Here is a 17,589-nt window from a genome sequence, read left to right as displayed (position 1 = left end):
CCTACACTAAAGTTGAGTGGAAAAACTATTATTTCTGTGTCGGCTGGTGGTAAACAGGACAGAGAGAGCTTTACTGTTCCGTTGACATGTGTTTCACAAGAATGTACTTTCTAACATTCTTTTTTTACTCGCACCCGTCTGTCCCATTAATTTGTGTGGGCGGGATTTGATGTGCAAATTGGGGGTAAAACTTGAATCGGGTCCAGAGGGGTTAACGATAACTCAACAAAACACAGTCGCAGGCACAGATCTCCACTCACATTGTGTGTACGCACACACAATGGTTAGGTATGCTGCTGGGTGACCAGATTCTGTATACCACTGGAAAGTCTGTTCCCCCCAAATTACAGAAAAATGGGTCGAGCTAAGTGACAGCAGACTTCAGCCTGGCGCTTATGTCTCACCCCCAAATGATTTATAGTGTGCTTCTCATTTCAGTCCTGGAGGCCCTGACCCCACATATGAGGAAAAGTTTTTTCACACAGTCTGATAAGCTCACAACTGGTTACATGTTTTGGGATTCATATTTTTTTGGGCATTGTCTGTGTCACTGACTGATAATCAACATTCTTTTTACAGGCTTGGTGCTGGACCACACATGTTGCTCTTTCCAAACCATGCCATGCAGATTGGAAAGACGTGGGCCCGTTTGTGGAAAAGGCCTTGCAGGTGTCAGATTTGTGTCCCACCTCTGACCCGGCCATCATGTTCGCTCCCCGACTGGGGGTATACAGACAGAGCATGATATCAGTGTTTCACTGTCAGAAAACTGTACAGTTGTTAAATGATGAAGCGCTCACCTGTATGTCTACATCTCCCACAGGCCTCTCACCCGTCTCCGTGCCACCCAAACTGGCTGATATCCCACCTGGTGTCTGGGCTACTGGTCCACATGATGTGGGTCTCGTCCGGAACTGCCCACTGGTCATCATTACCCCGCGATCTGATTACAGGCCATGTCAAAAACAGTCCGAGTTCTAAGCTTATTTGAATGTGGGAATTATAGTTCCATGTCCTGATTCACCGGTCAGGACCCCAATTTTTCCTGTGGAAAAAAGTGCGAACCCTCCTGACCCAGACACATGGAGGTTTATTCAAGACCTACAGGCGGTAAACAAAGCCGTGGTTCCACGCATACCCACGGTATCACAAATTCCGCCGTCTGCATCTCACTTTTCTGTCATTGACCTTTCGAACGCGTTCACATCTGTTCCCGTGCATGCAGATAGCCAATATTGGTTCGCGTTTCAGTTCAGAAACAAAATGTACACATGGACGCGCATGTCTCAGGGGTATTGCGAGGCCCCAACCATTTACAATTCGATTTTGGCCAACTCGCTGTCCCACCTTGACCTCCCACCAGGTGTTGCTCCTTTACAGTATGTTGATGACCTTCTCCTTTGTTGTCCTTCACAGGCTTGTGTCTTTTGTTTCACCTGGGGCAGCTGATGGACGACCTTGTCGGCCCAAACATTTCTTCCCCTGGTTTGCTAAGCTGACACATGGCGTAGATCATGTGTCTAAGGGAGGAATGTTAGATAAATGTTTTCCTGCAAAGCATGCAGACAGCTCTGCAGTGGCTAAGGCTTTGGTAACTGAAATTTTGTTTTGTTTTGTTGGGGGATCCCAAAGAGGATCTCATCAGACGATGGGTCCCACTTTGTGAACACAGCACTAACTGAGTTAGGGGAAATGCTAGGTTTTGACCTCAAAACACACTGTGCATACCATCCACAATCAGGGGGGGGCTATTGAAAGGGAAAATAGCACCCTAAAATCAAAACTGGCTAAATGTTGTGAGGAAACAGGTCTTAACTGGGTCAAGGCCCTACCTCTGGTTCTCATGCAAATGAGAATGAGACGTAGGAGTCGAAGTGGGCTGAGTCCGTTTGAGATTATGTTTGGGAGACCCCATATACAGGTCTCCAGGCCCCCAACCAACCAACCGGGTTGACATCATTGTTGGAGCATGACATGTTGTCTTAGTGTAGGAAACTCTCCTCTGAACTCTCTCAAGTACAGGTACTGGTGAAATCAGCACTACCGGTTCCTGCAGAGGGGCTGCTCCATCCGCTGCAGCCTGGGGATTGGATCCTGGTTCGGGACTTCAGACGAAAGCACTGGAAACAGCGCAGGTGGCGAGGCCCTTTCCAGGTGCTCCTGACGACGCACACAGTGGTCAAGGTTGCTGAACGTGCCATGTGGATCCATGCGATCCACTGTAAGCGGTTTCTGGGAGAACCGCCAACTGCTGCAGCCGAGGACGGGCCGGAGCATCGATCGACAGCGTAGACTGGACGACTGGACACCGGAGCTGGACACAGCTGTATCACGCACCTACACTCACAAGACTCACTGGTTGAAACCTAGCGGTGGTAACGACCCCAGTGACGTCTCATATACACTTATCCTTTGCCTGGTCACTGGCGAGTGACTGAAGACCCCCTGCCCCACACATACACTGATTCGACGACGATGGAGGTGATCAAAGGGTCAGCTGTCATCTGCATCACCCTCCTGTGCCTGTACATGTGGTACATGGACACATTCTATCAGGTATCTGATCCTTCACCACCGCATCACATTCCTGTTTGCGCCCTGGTCTGTCGGAGGACAGCTAGGGTCAGAGGAGCTTCGGGGACGTCACGGACGTGACCTCCACCTCATTGATCACCACGACTAGCGATAACACATGGTGGCGAGTGACACGTGATCTGACACGACGTGTCACTAATCAGTCATGCTATGTGTGTAGTTTGATGCCACACAGCTCACATGAAGATACTCTGTTCGCTCCTTATCCTCTCTCGATCAATCACACACTATTGACAATGATAAAATGGACAGTGGCCGTCTGTCACGGCGTACCCCTGGCTGGGGTTGAGACCCAACGTGACCTTCCTTCAGAAATCCAAGAAATTTCTCTAGAGACACTAATATTACTATGGTACAGAAAAATGTTGTTTTTCGGCTCAGAGATCTGTCTAATCTTTTTTTCACTCCACAGTTTTGCTTCCATTCCCCAGTCACAGAACACACACGGTATAATTTGGGACACACATCTGGGTGTAACATTACTCTCAAGGTAGCATGCGAAAAAAGGGCTGATAAATTTACTTTTCTCCAGTTATAGTCCTTTACAATCTCACGGCATTACTAGGTACACCATCCCCACTGACACATTATGATGCTAAGACCTCATCTTTTTATTTTATTTTATTTTTAATGTTACTACCACATATAATGCCACCGTAGCTCTAACTCCTTCTGATTATGGGTATGGCTGTCCTACAGATATGGTGTGGACGTGTGGTCAACACTCTTATTTGTATTTCCCAGCATGATGGGCAGGTACATGTCACCTCTCTTATTTGGTTCCAGCTACCTCCAAATTGACCATCAGCCCAGTTATGTCACCGCCTCACACCCGTGTAAAACGGGATCAGATTTCAGGTGGCCATAAGTTTGTAATCAGTATTATTCCCATGTACGGCCCTGATTGTTTAGCTTGGTACATAGAAGAACTTTCTGTGGAGCTAGAGAATCTCACTGCGTCTGTTGAACAGTGGTTTAATGACCAGTGAGATGAAAGCTCTCCGCACTGTCGCATTACAGAATAGGGCAGCTTTAGATCTCCTATTGGCTGAAAAGGGAGGTGTCTGTCATCTTATTGGCGACCAGTGTTGTACCTATGTACCTGATGTTTCCACAATCAGTTTGATCACCCTAGACGAGTCCTACATGAGGAAAACACTGCATACACTACAACAGGCTGGGATTTTTGGGGCTGGCTGCTGTCTGGGGGATGGAAGGCAATGTTGATGAAAATTATTGCTGTGATTTTTGGTGTGTTTGTATTACTCCTCGGATTATCCTGTTGCATCATTCCAATAATACGTTCAATGATTAGCAGTGTGATTGGTACTTTTAGTATGGTATAGCATGAAGTGATTGATGATGATGATGATAATTATGATTTTGATGACTTAGATGATCTTGATGATGATTTGATGGTGTATGAAGAAAGCAACGTGTAATCCTGTCAAATGAACAAAAATTGTGAAGCTGGAAATTACTGTTCTGACTGATGTCCAAAAGCAGATAGATCATGGGTGGATGTTTATAGTATTTTTTTTCATAGTATTTTGCTATTTGTCCTCCAATGTCAAACCTGATCTAAAAAGAAAAAAGACACAAAGTCTGGAAATTTGGCTACATATAATTTATCTGGAGAATATCTGGAGAAATATGGCTTAATTAGGTTGTCTTTGGGTTGATAATCATTTATAATCATTTATTGATACTCGTACGTAAATTTTATGTTTTTGCATGATTGATTCGGTTGAATAATCAAAAGGGAGGAAATGTGGTGGAAAAATTTACTTTTTATATTTTATACTCTTTATATTTTATACTGTTAGTACATCTTCTTTTAATGCTGAGTCATTAGTCATTATGTGTGATGTTTACCACTCTGTAACACCCCCAACCCAGGAACGGAGTTCTTGCCTTGAGTTAAAACCCAAACACCTAAATGTCTGAATGTGTAGATAGAGAATGGCGCCTGCACTCCAGATTGGATCCAAGCAAGGTTAGAGTGGAGAGGTCATCATGACCTCTTCACGGAGCAGAGAAGGAGTAGTATGGGGTGGTACGATGTACGTAAGGAATGACATCATAGTTTGAGGGGGTTGGATTTGGTTCTATATAATCTTTAGTTTTCTCTTGTTTAAGCAGACTTCACTTACAGAGTTTCTCTGTGACTGACTTCTCAATAAATGCATTTATTTATTTTAACTGTAACTTTCTCTCCTCCTCTTTGTGTGTGGGTTATCAGTTGAACATTTCCATAACAACCTCATCAAACATATCTGCAGAATATGCTCAAAAGAAATTCAGTGGGACTTCAAATTGCTGACTTGAAATGACCGAGTCTGATTTGAATACATTTCCTGGGACTTTCAGGTGTGGTGGAAACACAAACCACACAGATTACCAGGAGTTCTTTTAACCAGGGTAATGCATTTCAAGTAATAAAAGTTCCAGGGAATGTTGTTGGAAAAGGGGGTACTGTGTGCTAATGCTAAGTGCTAATGTTAGGAACTCTCTTTGTATTAAGATGGGTAAGATCAGGCAGAATTTCCATATGGAGAAAATACAGCAGATTAAGCTCTAACCTTTAGAAATCATACCGATAATAATAATAATAATAATAATAATAATAATAATAGTTGGGTTTTTTTGGGTTTTTTTTAAGTACACCACTGTCACATCTCTCTCTCTCTCTCTCTCACCTGGTCAGTCACACCCATCTCATCAGTTCAACTCCCTTCACCTGCGGACACACCTGCTGCTCATTAGGCAGCCTGTATATATTCAGCCTGTATATATTCAGCCTGTAAATATTCAGCCTGTATATATTGCCTCTCCAGCCCTAATGTCTTTGCCAGATTGTTCTTCTGCTCTGAAGTGAGACTTTCCAGTATTTACTTCCTGTCTGATCCTCCGTTGCCAACCTCATCTGTTCCTGACCTGTTCTCCTCGCCTGCCTCTCAGTAAACCTTCCTGCCTGCTGCCCTGGACCACATCTCTTTGCCTGCTACCTGGTTTACTCACCTCCCTTTCATCCCCGACCTTGTCTCCTGCCTCAACACTCCTGGCATCAGTCAGCTCATCCAGCTACAAACCTCTCGCCAGCCCCCGACTCACCTGCTGCTCGCTCTTCACCGGCTCCTCGGCTCCACCTGCCGATGCATCAGACTACGGTCTCCTCATCTCTACTCCGACAGCCACAGTAAGCTCTGGGAGTACAACTTTTAGGTTCTGACAGAGGATCGAACTATGGGACAGACTCCGATCCAGTCCCAATTCACCCCTTAGCCCTCCTCCTTACCCCTCCCCCTTGAAACAGAGCTGCAAGGGGGAGGGGTTGAAACATTCCCCTATGACATGGGACAAACCTTCATGACCTGTTACGTCCTCAGCACTCATTGATGCCGCTATTAACAAATGCAATAACTTAGTTTTCCAAAAGTATTCACCATACCATCAATAGCTGTAACCATCTCTGTTCCATGGGCTTTGGACATCTTTTTGCAGCTATCAACTATAAACCACAGAAATGCGATTTATAACACATTGACATGGCATTAAATGGTCGAACAAAAGATTAAGTTGCTTACGAAGAAAATGTGTACATTTGTGTGTTTCTTTCATCACACTTCTGCACTTTTTTGGCTGTATTTACCTCCATCTTGCCAACGATTCAAACAGAATTATGGAAAATTTCTCCTACCCCTCCGGTCGTAGTGTGGCCCTGAAATATCTCCGTTTCGAGGGCTATACAGTCCTCCGCCTTAACCCTTCCCTTCCATCTAATTGAGAATCAGGACAACACTACCCCTTCATGTGTACACACAAAATGGAGAGGTAGGGGTAAGGGGGAGGGCCAAGGGGTGAATTAAGATGCAGCCTCCATCCGATTATTCAGATGAATGTGCTGAATGACATTAATAAAGATGTTTCTGACCGGATTTCAGTGTCCTACATTTGGGTCCAAACCACACCTGTTACACACCACATTATATAAAAAAACTTGTATGGGTCGTAACCTAAAGGGTTACAGGAAGTAGTTGTAGCACCAAAAAGCTTTCACCTTCTCCAGCTACCATCTTTATTCAAATGTGTCCAATTGGCATTTCAGAATAAAGTCACTGCCTCCTTAAATTGTACTAAAACCTCTCGAAGCACTTTGTGACAAAGCGTTGCTTCAGGCAGTGCAGCTAGTGACTGACTGACACTTGCCTTCCCCTAGAGGCTTACTGTAGCTGTATGTACTCATTGCTGATAGATACCAGCACTCTTACATACATACTAACCACCGTCAGACCACACAAACATGCCAAGCTGTTACCCTTGAAAAAAAATTCAGAAGATACAGCTCCAGGCCACATTCATTCATGTATAAAAGTCAAACAATTAGATAAACAAGCAATTAGCCTGTTAGCCTCTGAACAAGCCATGTGGGCTATTGGTTGATTTCCTATGGCTTGAGTTTGAGAAAACATACAGATATGATTTAGTTGATGTACTATTTACCTCCGCCAAGGAGGTTATGTTTTTGCCAGGGTTTGTTTGTTTGTCTGTTTGTCTGTCCGTTAGTGTGCAACATAACTCAAAAAGTTATGGACAGATTTTGATGAAATTTTCAGGGTTTGTTGGAAACGGGATAAGGAAGAAATGATTAAATTTTGGTGGTGATCGGGGGTGGGGGGGCCCACGGGGGGGGTGCAGACCAGAAAATTTCATCAAAATCTGTCCATAACTTTTTGAGTTATGTTGCACACTAACGGACAGACAGACAGACAGACAAACAAACCCTGGCAAAAACATAACCTCCTTGGCGTGGGGGGGCCCACGGGGGGGGCCACTGATCAGCCTTGGCGGAGGTCTGCGCTCTCCGAGTGCTTCTAGTTATTTATTGTGCTCTTTTCTGCAGTGGTATAAACCACTTTTATTGAAATAAATTGACTCAATGAAAATAAAAAAAGAGAGAAGCATATTATATCACGATTACAACTACAGATAGTCATTGGAAATGCAAACACATCACATAAAATGCTTTTTATAGATCAAGATATAGTATAATGAGGCAATCCTGGATTTTTCCTTTTTCACTGATAAAATAGCCATAGCAAACTCAGCACATGCATCATAATGTGACTTTCTTCTTAATTTCACAAGGGAGCAGCTCCATCAAGGATGCATTTCTTTACATAGACTCAATACCAATTAGTCCAGTGCCACAGCCTGCAGTGATCTATACTCTGAAGCAGGATTAAGACGTTGCTGAGGTAACTTCGGTTTTAACGCTGGATTGCTTTGTTTTCCAAATCTCCAATCAATTCTCCAAGAAGATTTCATGGACCTCAGTGAGTGTGAGAGGAAGAAAAGAACTATACAGAACCTCTAACCATGTGGCTTCCCCTATAGAGCAAAACAATGAATGACCTTAAAACAGTCTGATTACAGCTTTAGGTCCTTGGACTGGTTGGCCTTTCAATCCACAACTGTAATTACAGACAAGTGTATTCATTTCAGTGGTGTGCATTTACATATCTTCACATTTGGACAGATTTTTTCCAACCTTCCTTCCTTTGATGTCAGATGCTGCATTGACTTTAGACTGTAATATATTTTAAAGTTCTACATGAGAAATATACAGCCCTGCAGTGAACTAGTTTTTATAAGTAAGCACAGTAAGTATAGTTAAAATGAGATATTCAGTAGCTCAAACTATAGTATAAATTAATAATTGAATATTACATAATACTATTATACAAGCGTTAGGTAATTCTAACAGAGTAGGTCGTGGATTGACCTACAGGTTACAAAAACGAGGTAGATGACTGAGCACACTGCAGCCAGCATGTAATCACAGCTGTCAGCACACTTATACATATTTTATCATCAGACTGTTTGTCCCGTCAGGTCACATGACATTCTGCTATATGTTACTGCCTGCTATTGATCAATAGTGATATCTGCCTCATACATTATGTATGTATATCGTTATCGTATTAATTTATAATGTCACTTTATATCACATTCCCTTTTATTGAACAGGGGATTGGTTCATGTAACATATATGTAGGATACTATATACAGCACATTGTCTTTCTGTTCCTCTGCACACTTAGCCTAGTATTATACTGGGACATATGCACTGACTGGAACACAAGAACAATAATTATATTCCTTTATCAGACCTGGGTGAGGAGACTAATAGACAAGATAATATTCATAACCCAAAGAAGCAACTGTGGTTGAAGAGAAGGTAAGTTAGTTCAAATAATGTAGCCACACTGTTAATCATGTTGCTGAGAGTTGTAAGTTGTTTTTTTGTCAGACTGATGCATGTGTGTGTAGACTAGAAAAAAAATGCATGTCAATTACTAGTTCATGGACTTTTGTGGATCTACTGAAAAATGGCACCATGTTGAGCCGCATTGTGTAATAAATTCCCATTATGTAGTAAAAGTTCAAAATGTAATAAGAATGCCACGTCGTCTTGTAATAAAGCCGCATATGTAATAAGGTGATGCATTTTGTAATAAACTATGTCAACACATTATATAGTAAATTTTTCACATTATGTAGTAAGTTATTACAATTTGAGAAATTTATTATAAAATGCACTTGACACATTTTTATTTAAAAAAAAAAAAAAATGTAATAACATGGTTCATTATGTAATAACAATCCAAATTAATATAATTTCAGAGCAATTTAGAAGAAATTAGTCACAGGAGCTACAGGTAATGTAATCAGAACTTTAACCACACAGTTTAAAGATTAATTTAGCACATTGTTATTATATTGCCGTGTCAGTTGTGTCTGATACAGTATCTTATGATCTTGGAAAAATGTTCCTTGACACCCTCAGATTGAACAGCAAACATTTATTGTGTGTTTTGTCGATTTATGCCACATAGATAAGCTCCAGTCCATACGTGAACGGTCTTCCCCGTCTCTCTGCGCCTTCCAAAAATTTACTACATAATGCGATGACGTAGTTTATTACAAAATGTGTGAGTTTATTACATAATGTGGCTTTATTACAAGATGACGTGACATTCTTATTACATTTTGAACTCTTATTACATAATGGGAATTTATTACATAATGCATATCAACACATCCACCAAGTGTTTATCATTGGTGGACAGAAGCCAAGCGTTATTTAAAATGAGAGGTTTTACATCAAACTATAGTACTGAAATTAACAAATAAATCAGATAATGTCAATAAAGTTAATTATGGGGGCATTATAGAGATCCTACAAGAATAAATAATGGAGAAACACTAATACTAAGGGTGTTTTTACACTGGGTATCTGGATCTGTGCTGTACCTGGATACGATCACACCTCTCCTGCAGATGTTGCGTTCACAAGCACGTACCGCGGCCCGTGCTCAAATATGAGTGGGTGTTGCAGGGCCGAAACGGTAGGTGGCGGTGCGGAAGGAATTCTGTCACTATCCAACAAACGCGAAAGTCAGAAGGAGGCAAACCCTTAGGTCATCAGTCGAGCAACTGTTCTGTCTACAGGCAATACTTTTGTATCTATGAGCCTGTTGGAGGCAAAGTGAAGAAGTGTGACCTTCGTTGTCCCTGATATATCACCAAGTGGTTCAGTCGATAAGGCGAGCCTGTGCCATGCGGATCTGAGGCTTTTTCAGGTCTTGTGGTGATTAAGTCACTTCTGTTGTCAGAGTGGTGATTATGTCACTTCCGGTTTTGGGCATGGATTGCTTTCACACTGCAACGTACCATGCTGGAGTCAACACGGTCCGTACCCAGGACTACCTTCTCAGCTGGACACATTGATAAAATTAAGCAGACTTTGGGGTCCAGCATACTCGGATATGGACTCAGGGATGCAGTGTGAAAACGCCCTGAGTCCTTTGTTAGCATAGTGTTTGTGCTGTTGATTGGTCTGGCACCATTTACTGTGGTTGTGGACTCAGGATAAACATTATTGTGGTTGTTTGAGTAGCTCTTGGGTGGTGTTGAGTGAAGGATGCTGCGACAGCACATTTATAAAATAGTGTTGGAAGAGAAGTCGTTGTAGTGGAACATGTATAGTTGAAGTGGCATGTGGTGGTATTAAAATAAGTAAATCCCTATAATAAAAACAGCAGGAAAAAAAAAAAAAGACGTGGAGCCAGAAGGACTTTAAGAAACATGATGCACAGATAGTGGAAGGAGGGAGAGTGACAATATTGTCACAGTGCAAGTGAAATATTCCTTCGTACAGGGTGCTTGTGCAGGTCTTGAAAGTCTTAAAGGAGTGATATTTTGCTTTTTTAAATGGAAGTATGCATTTTAAAACATTTCCCTGTGGTCTACATAAACTGCAAATGCCATGGGTCTGAATTCTTCATGAATTCAACTCCACAGGTCCATCTTCAACTCTATATCTGAATAATGACATCAGAAAGGTCGTTTTGAGCGCTGGCCCTTTAAATGCACATGACCCCACCCCCTTCAGGTTGTTGGTTGTGTTGCTCTGTCCTCTTCAACCACCAACTGAACATTTTAAGTAATCAGTTCCAAGTTTGGACATATTTTCAGTATGGACTACAACCACTGCTGCTGATAAACAATTATGGCATTCATGGAGAAATGTTCGTCAGAAGTCTTGACCTTATGTGTGCAAATGTCATGACGTAACTAGTTATAGACGTAACAAATTAAGAAGAAATTGAAACAGGTTGTAGAAATCCACTCAATTTTTGCCAAAATGAATATAAAGATAGCTTTGCAGCACCTGGAGGGTTCAAATTCAAACTTTATGAACTATAAGGGTCAAAATAAGTAAGTAAGTAAGTAAGTAAATTTTATTTATAGAGCACTTTTCACAGACAGAGTCACAAAGTGCTTTACCAATTCAAATCAGAATCAAATTAAGTTTACAGAGACCCAACAGAATCCTTCAGGAGCAAACACTTGTGATTGGTGACAGTGGTGAGGAAAAACTTCCCTTTAACGGGCAGAAACCTCGAGCTGACCCAGACTCCTGAAGGATGGCTGTCTGCCTTGACCAGTTGGGGTTAAAGAGAGAGAGAGAGTGTAAAGGAGGAGAAAAGAGAGAGCGATAGAGATATAGAGAGACTGGGGGGGGATGACACATGGAGTACGTTATGATGAATACATAGAGTGTAATCAGTTTGTGGTGGTCCTGGGTCAGGTGGGAGACTAAAAAGCCTTTTTGAACAGGATGGTTTTGAGGTGTTTTTTAAAGCTCTCTACAGAGTCCATGGACCGTAGGTGTAGAGGCAGGTCATTCCATAGACGTGGTGCCACAGCTTTAAAAGACCTGTCACCGCGTGTGCTAAAACAGGTGCGTGGAACCATCAGCAGGTGCTGTCCTGAAGACCTCAAATACACAAATAAATGTACCAAAGACTAATGAAAGTGGGTTTAGCAAAATATGACCCCTTTAAAAGTATGGAATTTTGTGTGAAAGTCTTCATAAAGTATGGGAAAAAGTTTCATTCATAGTTGAATTTTAGATTCTGCTTAAAGGCACATAATCTTATAAGAAATACATGAGCAAAGCATATAAACAACTGGATATGATTTCACTACCCGGTCAGTACTGGGATCGTTCTAGTGAAACTTGTTTGTGTGATATCCATGCACTTTTGTGATTTTCATGTGTTTTGAAAACATTTCTGTCAGTAAAACATAAGTTACTGCAAATTGGGATTTATTCACTCTTAAATTTAGCAAAATTAACTTAACTACTACACACAACAGGTACAATTTCAACCAAAAAAGTAGGCATGCAAGTATAAAACTACATAAAGTCAAGGTCTTGGGGGGAAAAAACAGCAGTCTGTATTTGGATAAAGAACAAGCACCCTGTCTTATTCTGACTGTTTCCACCAGGACAAGCTAACACTGCATCTGCACAGAAAAACTAAATACCTGATACAAAAACCGTGTAGAGTTGAGTCGGTGCCATGCAGTGGGAAAGCACAATTAGAAATCCTAAAAGCTAAATTGGAGATATTTCGGTTGTTTGGCTGTCAAAGCTACGTGTGGCAACAGCGATATTCATTTGAGCCTGTCGGAAGAGCCTCTAACTTTAATTACACCATGCCTGTTGTCTGACAGACCTTGCCTCCAGCAGCAACACCCAACAGTGGCAGCACAACACAGACAGCAGCGAGCTGGTATCTGCAGCACATACTGTTAGAGGTTTGACATGTGTTGACAAATGATCTGACAGAGTGTGCTCAGAAGTTTTGTTCTGTTTCATCTTCTTCCCAGGTGTGACAGACGCTGTATGTTTTTGTTTAAAAGGCTGTACCTCTCAGATGGTGGAGGCCTCGTCTCTCACCTTAGTGGGTAACACCGCTCCACTCCCACCTCGCTTTTCCTGTGTGCATCTCCACTCATCTGGAGGTAATTAAGACCCTGGAGAGAAGCTGCACTGAGATCAATACAGGCAAGAAGAGAGTTCCGCTAAGCTCCACCATGAATTCCTGTTTATTTACCTTCCTTATCAAAATGCTCTTCCGCTGCATTGTAAACCCATGCAGTGCTTTGCTGTGTGCAGTTACACACAAACGACACACAAACAGACCTTTCACTCAAACTCCGTCTTCACTTTTCCTTCTGCTGTTGGTCTCTGGTGTCAGGTCTCTTCTTTCTCATTGATTCGGTGTGATGATAATAAGGCTAATCGATTTCCACAGAACAACAGGAGGACACATCTCCACACGAGGGCCGCTGTGATGTCTGTTTTTCACTTTGCTGATAATGGTAATAGGGTGTATTTATTACAAGTCGGATTAATCCATGGTGTTGGTGGTGGAGAGCACGCGTCCCTGAAATTCTTCATTTCGAGCTCCACTTAAGTCCTCCTGTTCTGCTTGAGGATCTAGGTGGTGCACATTCCCTAAACCACTAAAGAATTCCAATCTGAGCTTTTTCTAATTCCACAATCTCCCCCTCCAGCCCATTTTTGTTTCTTACATGAGCTACAATATAAAAACATAAAAATATTACTTCGAAGTTCGCTTTCACAGCAAACCAATTCAATATGAAATTTATTTTGTTTGTGTTAGTCCACATTATCGGATCAGGTATTAAACTGCTGTATTTATATTTTAGTTTAGGAACAGTTTTTTTTAGATTTCTTATTTTATTTGTTGAATAGGCAGTTGACACAAAAAGTGCCATCTGCACAGATATGCCCAAATGTTCAAATAATAAAAGTAAAACAGAGTACTTTATTTTTAGAATCTGCTCAGTCATTGCTTCTTTCACCAGCTGAATTTTAGCCATTGGTGTTGATTCACAGATTTTTTTCCACTAGCAGCCCTAAGCAAGCATATCTCACAGAAATTTTTATATTCTCTTGTTTTACTGTACGGTGTCCTTGAGTGCCAAGAAAGGCGCCTATAAATAAATGTACTATTATTAAATTGCAGTTATATGAAGCAAAACTGTGACCACAAATACATTTAATAAAGATTATGACACTAATATTATATTTTCTTTTAATTAAACAATACAATGTTGTCGAGTGTTAAATATGTAGGACGGCACAGTGGTGCAGTGGTTAGCACTGATGCCTCACAGCAAGAAGGTCCTGAGTTTGATTGCAACACCAGGAACCTTTCTGTGTGGAGTTTGCATGTTCTCCCCGTGTTTACATGGGTTCTCTCTGGGTACTCCGCTTTCTTCCCACCATCCAAAGGCATGCACTAGTAGGTTAATTGGTTAATCTAAATTACCCTTAGGTGTGAATGTGACAGTGATTGGTTGTTTGTCTCTATATGTCCAGGTCGTTATTGAAAATGAGAATTAGTTCTCAACTCACTTACCTGTTTCAACTAGAAAAGCTCTCAGATAGCGCAGACCTCCGCCAAGGCAGATCACCACCACCACCCCACCACCCCCCAGAATCACCACCAAAATTTAATTCTTTTGTTCCTTGTGCTGGTATCTACATTTCCTGAAAATTTCATCCAAATCCATCCATAACTTTTTGAGTTGTCTTGCTAACAGACAAACAAACAGACAAACCCCAATGAAAACATAACCTCCGCTGTTCCTTGGCGGAGGTAATAAAATAAATAGACTAGGTAACACTCACATTTCCATGTGCTTGCATTAAGTTTGTCTGTTTCGTGCTATTAAGCTGACCATTTCTTGATATCAGCAAACTCTACTTTTAAACTTCCCAACTTATTTTCCTATACACACAACAGCTGACACAGATTTTATAACCCCACTCCCTGAAGGGGAGGCAAGGGCTACTGTTTATGGATTGTTTTTTTTTGTGTGTGTGTTTGTTTGTTTACACTCTAGCAGCAAATCTGTTGGTTGAATTCATACTAAATTGGGTTTATAGATTGCTAGTGACCCAGAATAGATCTCCTTACATTTTGGGAAAAGTAGGTCAAAGTGAAAATTTTTTTATGAATTTTTAAAAAATCTTCCCATTTGCTTATAATGGGAGAAATATGTGCAAGGGAAGGGGTTTGTTTTGTATGGCACCACTTGTTTATTTGTTTATTTTACTGTATATAGAGGACTCAGGACATCTGTAAGGGGAAACAAACTTTAAACACATTCCCAGGTTCTTCAGTTTCTCTCTTCTGCTCCCCTACAGCTGCAAAAGTGGATAGAATTAGATAATAGTCTACAATTTGGGCCTTGATATGTTGTTTTTTGGACCGTATTTGGACAAAAGGGGCAGAACTACGGAAGCCTGGAGGGTCAAAGGTGAGCTAATGCTAAACTGACTCTGTAAAAAATTAAACTTCATTGATTTGTTGATTTGTAGGAGCTGAGCCAAAAGGCGAAGCTCTCGATTTACCGGTCAGTCTATGTTCCTACTCTCACCTATGGCCTTCAGCTTTGGGTCATGACCAAAAGGACAAGATCTTGGATACAAGCAGTTGAAATGAGTTTCCTCCGTAGGGTGGCTGGGCGCACCCGTGGCGATGGGGTGAGGAGCTCAGTCACCAGGGAGGAGCTCAGAGTAGAGCCGCTGCTCCTCCACATCCAGAGGGGCCAGCTGAGGTGGCTCAGGCATCTGTTTTGGATGCCTCCTGGACGCCTCCCTGGGGAGGTGTTCTGGGCATGTCCCACCGGGAGGAGACCTCGGGGAAGACCTAGGACACGCTGGAGAGATTATGTCTTTTGGCTGGCCTGGGAACACCTCGGGGTCCATCCCTGCTTAGACTGTTATCCCCGCAACCCAGCCCCGGATAAGCGGAAGAGAATGGATGGATGGATGGATTGATGGATGGATGGATGGATGGATGGATGGATGGATGATTTGTTGAAGTAAATAATGCACCAGAGCGCTGAAGGACAATTGCAATGGGCGACCAAATCACTGATTAGAGGTTCCAAATAAAACAAATGAGACTGGAATGATGTCTGGAATTTTTTGACTGACAGAAACTCAATTGTTTTGGAGCCAAACCCAGTGGCCATCAGTGGTATTACAACTTCATGATACTTCTGCATCAGGTTCATGTTAGAGCTGAGGTTAATGCACCTTGGAAAAACACAACAATCACCCACCTCCCAGCATATCTGGGGAAAATCAGATGTGAGTCTTCACCTGACTGAGGAGGTATTAGATCATATCTGAAGAGCTCACTATCTTACTCTGGTTTTACTCTAAACCGTCTGTAATTGGGTCAGATCAAGGTCAGCGTGTGCTCCCACCTTCCAAACACTTGTTTGTGTTCATCATCCAAGTGCAAATGGATGATTAGAAAATTACCCTCTAATCAAGTCCATCTGAAGTGGAAAGCCTAGATGGAAAATGCCCTAACCGACTATTTGTATGGATTGGCCTCAGTCAAATGCTTTGTTGTTTTCCTAGTCAGTAATATTCATGATGACCCTGATTAAAAATTTAGAGCTCCAGAAAGAAGAAAACAAAATTAAAAGCTTTGTGCAAAACTTTTGACAAGAATTAGTTTATGAGCAGATAATGGGGTAAAACTAAAGCCAAAATATGTATTTTAATTGCTCTTTAAATTAATGATGGATCAAACATTGGACAGAAGCTTGATAATGATCAATTATTGTTTCAGTTTATGTCTGACTGAAGCAACTCCTAATATTTGCCTAACCGCAGTGAATAAAAACATATACATTTACAGATTTTCTGACTATTTGGTTAGCCTTTACAGTATTGTTAGCCTCAGCATAATTACCGAAGTCATATTTTTTTTACCAAAGTGTGATATCTGCATAAAATGAAGCAGTGGTGTTAGGAGAGTAAAGTTCTGCAGATATCACAATTTAGCCAAAAATATGACTTAGGCAGTAGTGGTGTGTGATACTGTATATTTTGGTATTGATCTAATACCAGGTAAATACAGGGCCAGTATTGCAGATACTGACACTTTTTAATAATTAAGGGTGATGGATCATCGCATTGCTAAATCTCAATTAATTTTCATGACCATTAAGTGTTTTTAAGTGTTTCCTTTTTACCTCCGCCAAGGAGGTTATGTTTTTGTCGGCGTTGGTTTGTCTGTCTGTCTGTCTGTCTGTGTGCAAGATAACTCAAAGTTATGGACGGATTTGGATGAAAATTTCAGGAAATGCTGATACTGGCACAAGGAACAAATGATTAAATTTTGGTGGTGATCGGGGGTGGGGGGGGCCACTGATCTGCCTTGGCGGAGGTCTGCGCTCTACGAGTGCTTCTCGTTTATTATTAAATAGTAAAAACCCAGGACAGAGTCAAAACAAAGTTTATGGGTAAATAGAAAATACTTTAGAATCAAAATAAGTTTGTTCAGAAACAATAGAACAGTAACAAAACAATTTTTCCTCATACATTGTCATGTCTGGATTTTTTTTTCTTAAATACAAAAACTGCACAAAATGATCACTGGAAAAAAATGAAACAAATGATTTTTTCAGGTAGTGTTCAGAAAGTACAATACAGAAATTAAACTAGAAAAGCACTCAGAGAGCGCAGACCTCCGCCAAGGCAGATCAGTGGGCCCCCGTGGCCACCCCACCCCCGATCAC

The sequence above is a fragment of the Sphaeramia orbicularis genome, chromosome 4 (genome assembly GCF_902148855.1).
Source record: "Sphaeramia orbicularis chromosome 4, fSphaOr1.1, whole genome shotgun sequence".
NCBI lineage: Eukaryota > Metazoa > Chordata > Actinopteri > Kurtiformes > Apogonidae > Sphaeramia > Sphaeramia orbicularis.
The sequence above is the reverse complement of the archived record's forward strand: the minus strand, read 5'-3'. Positions refer to the sequence as shown.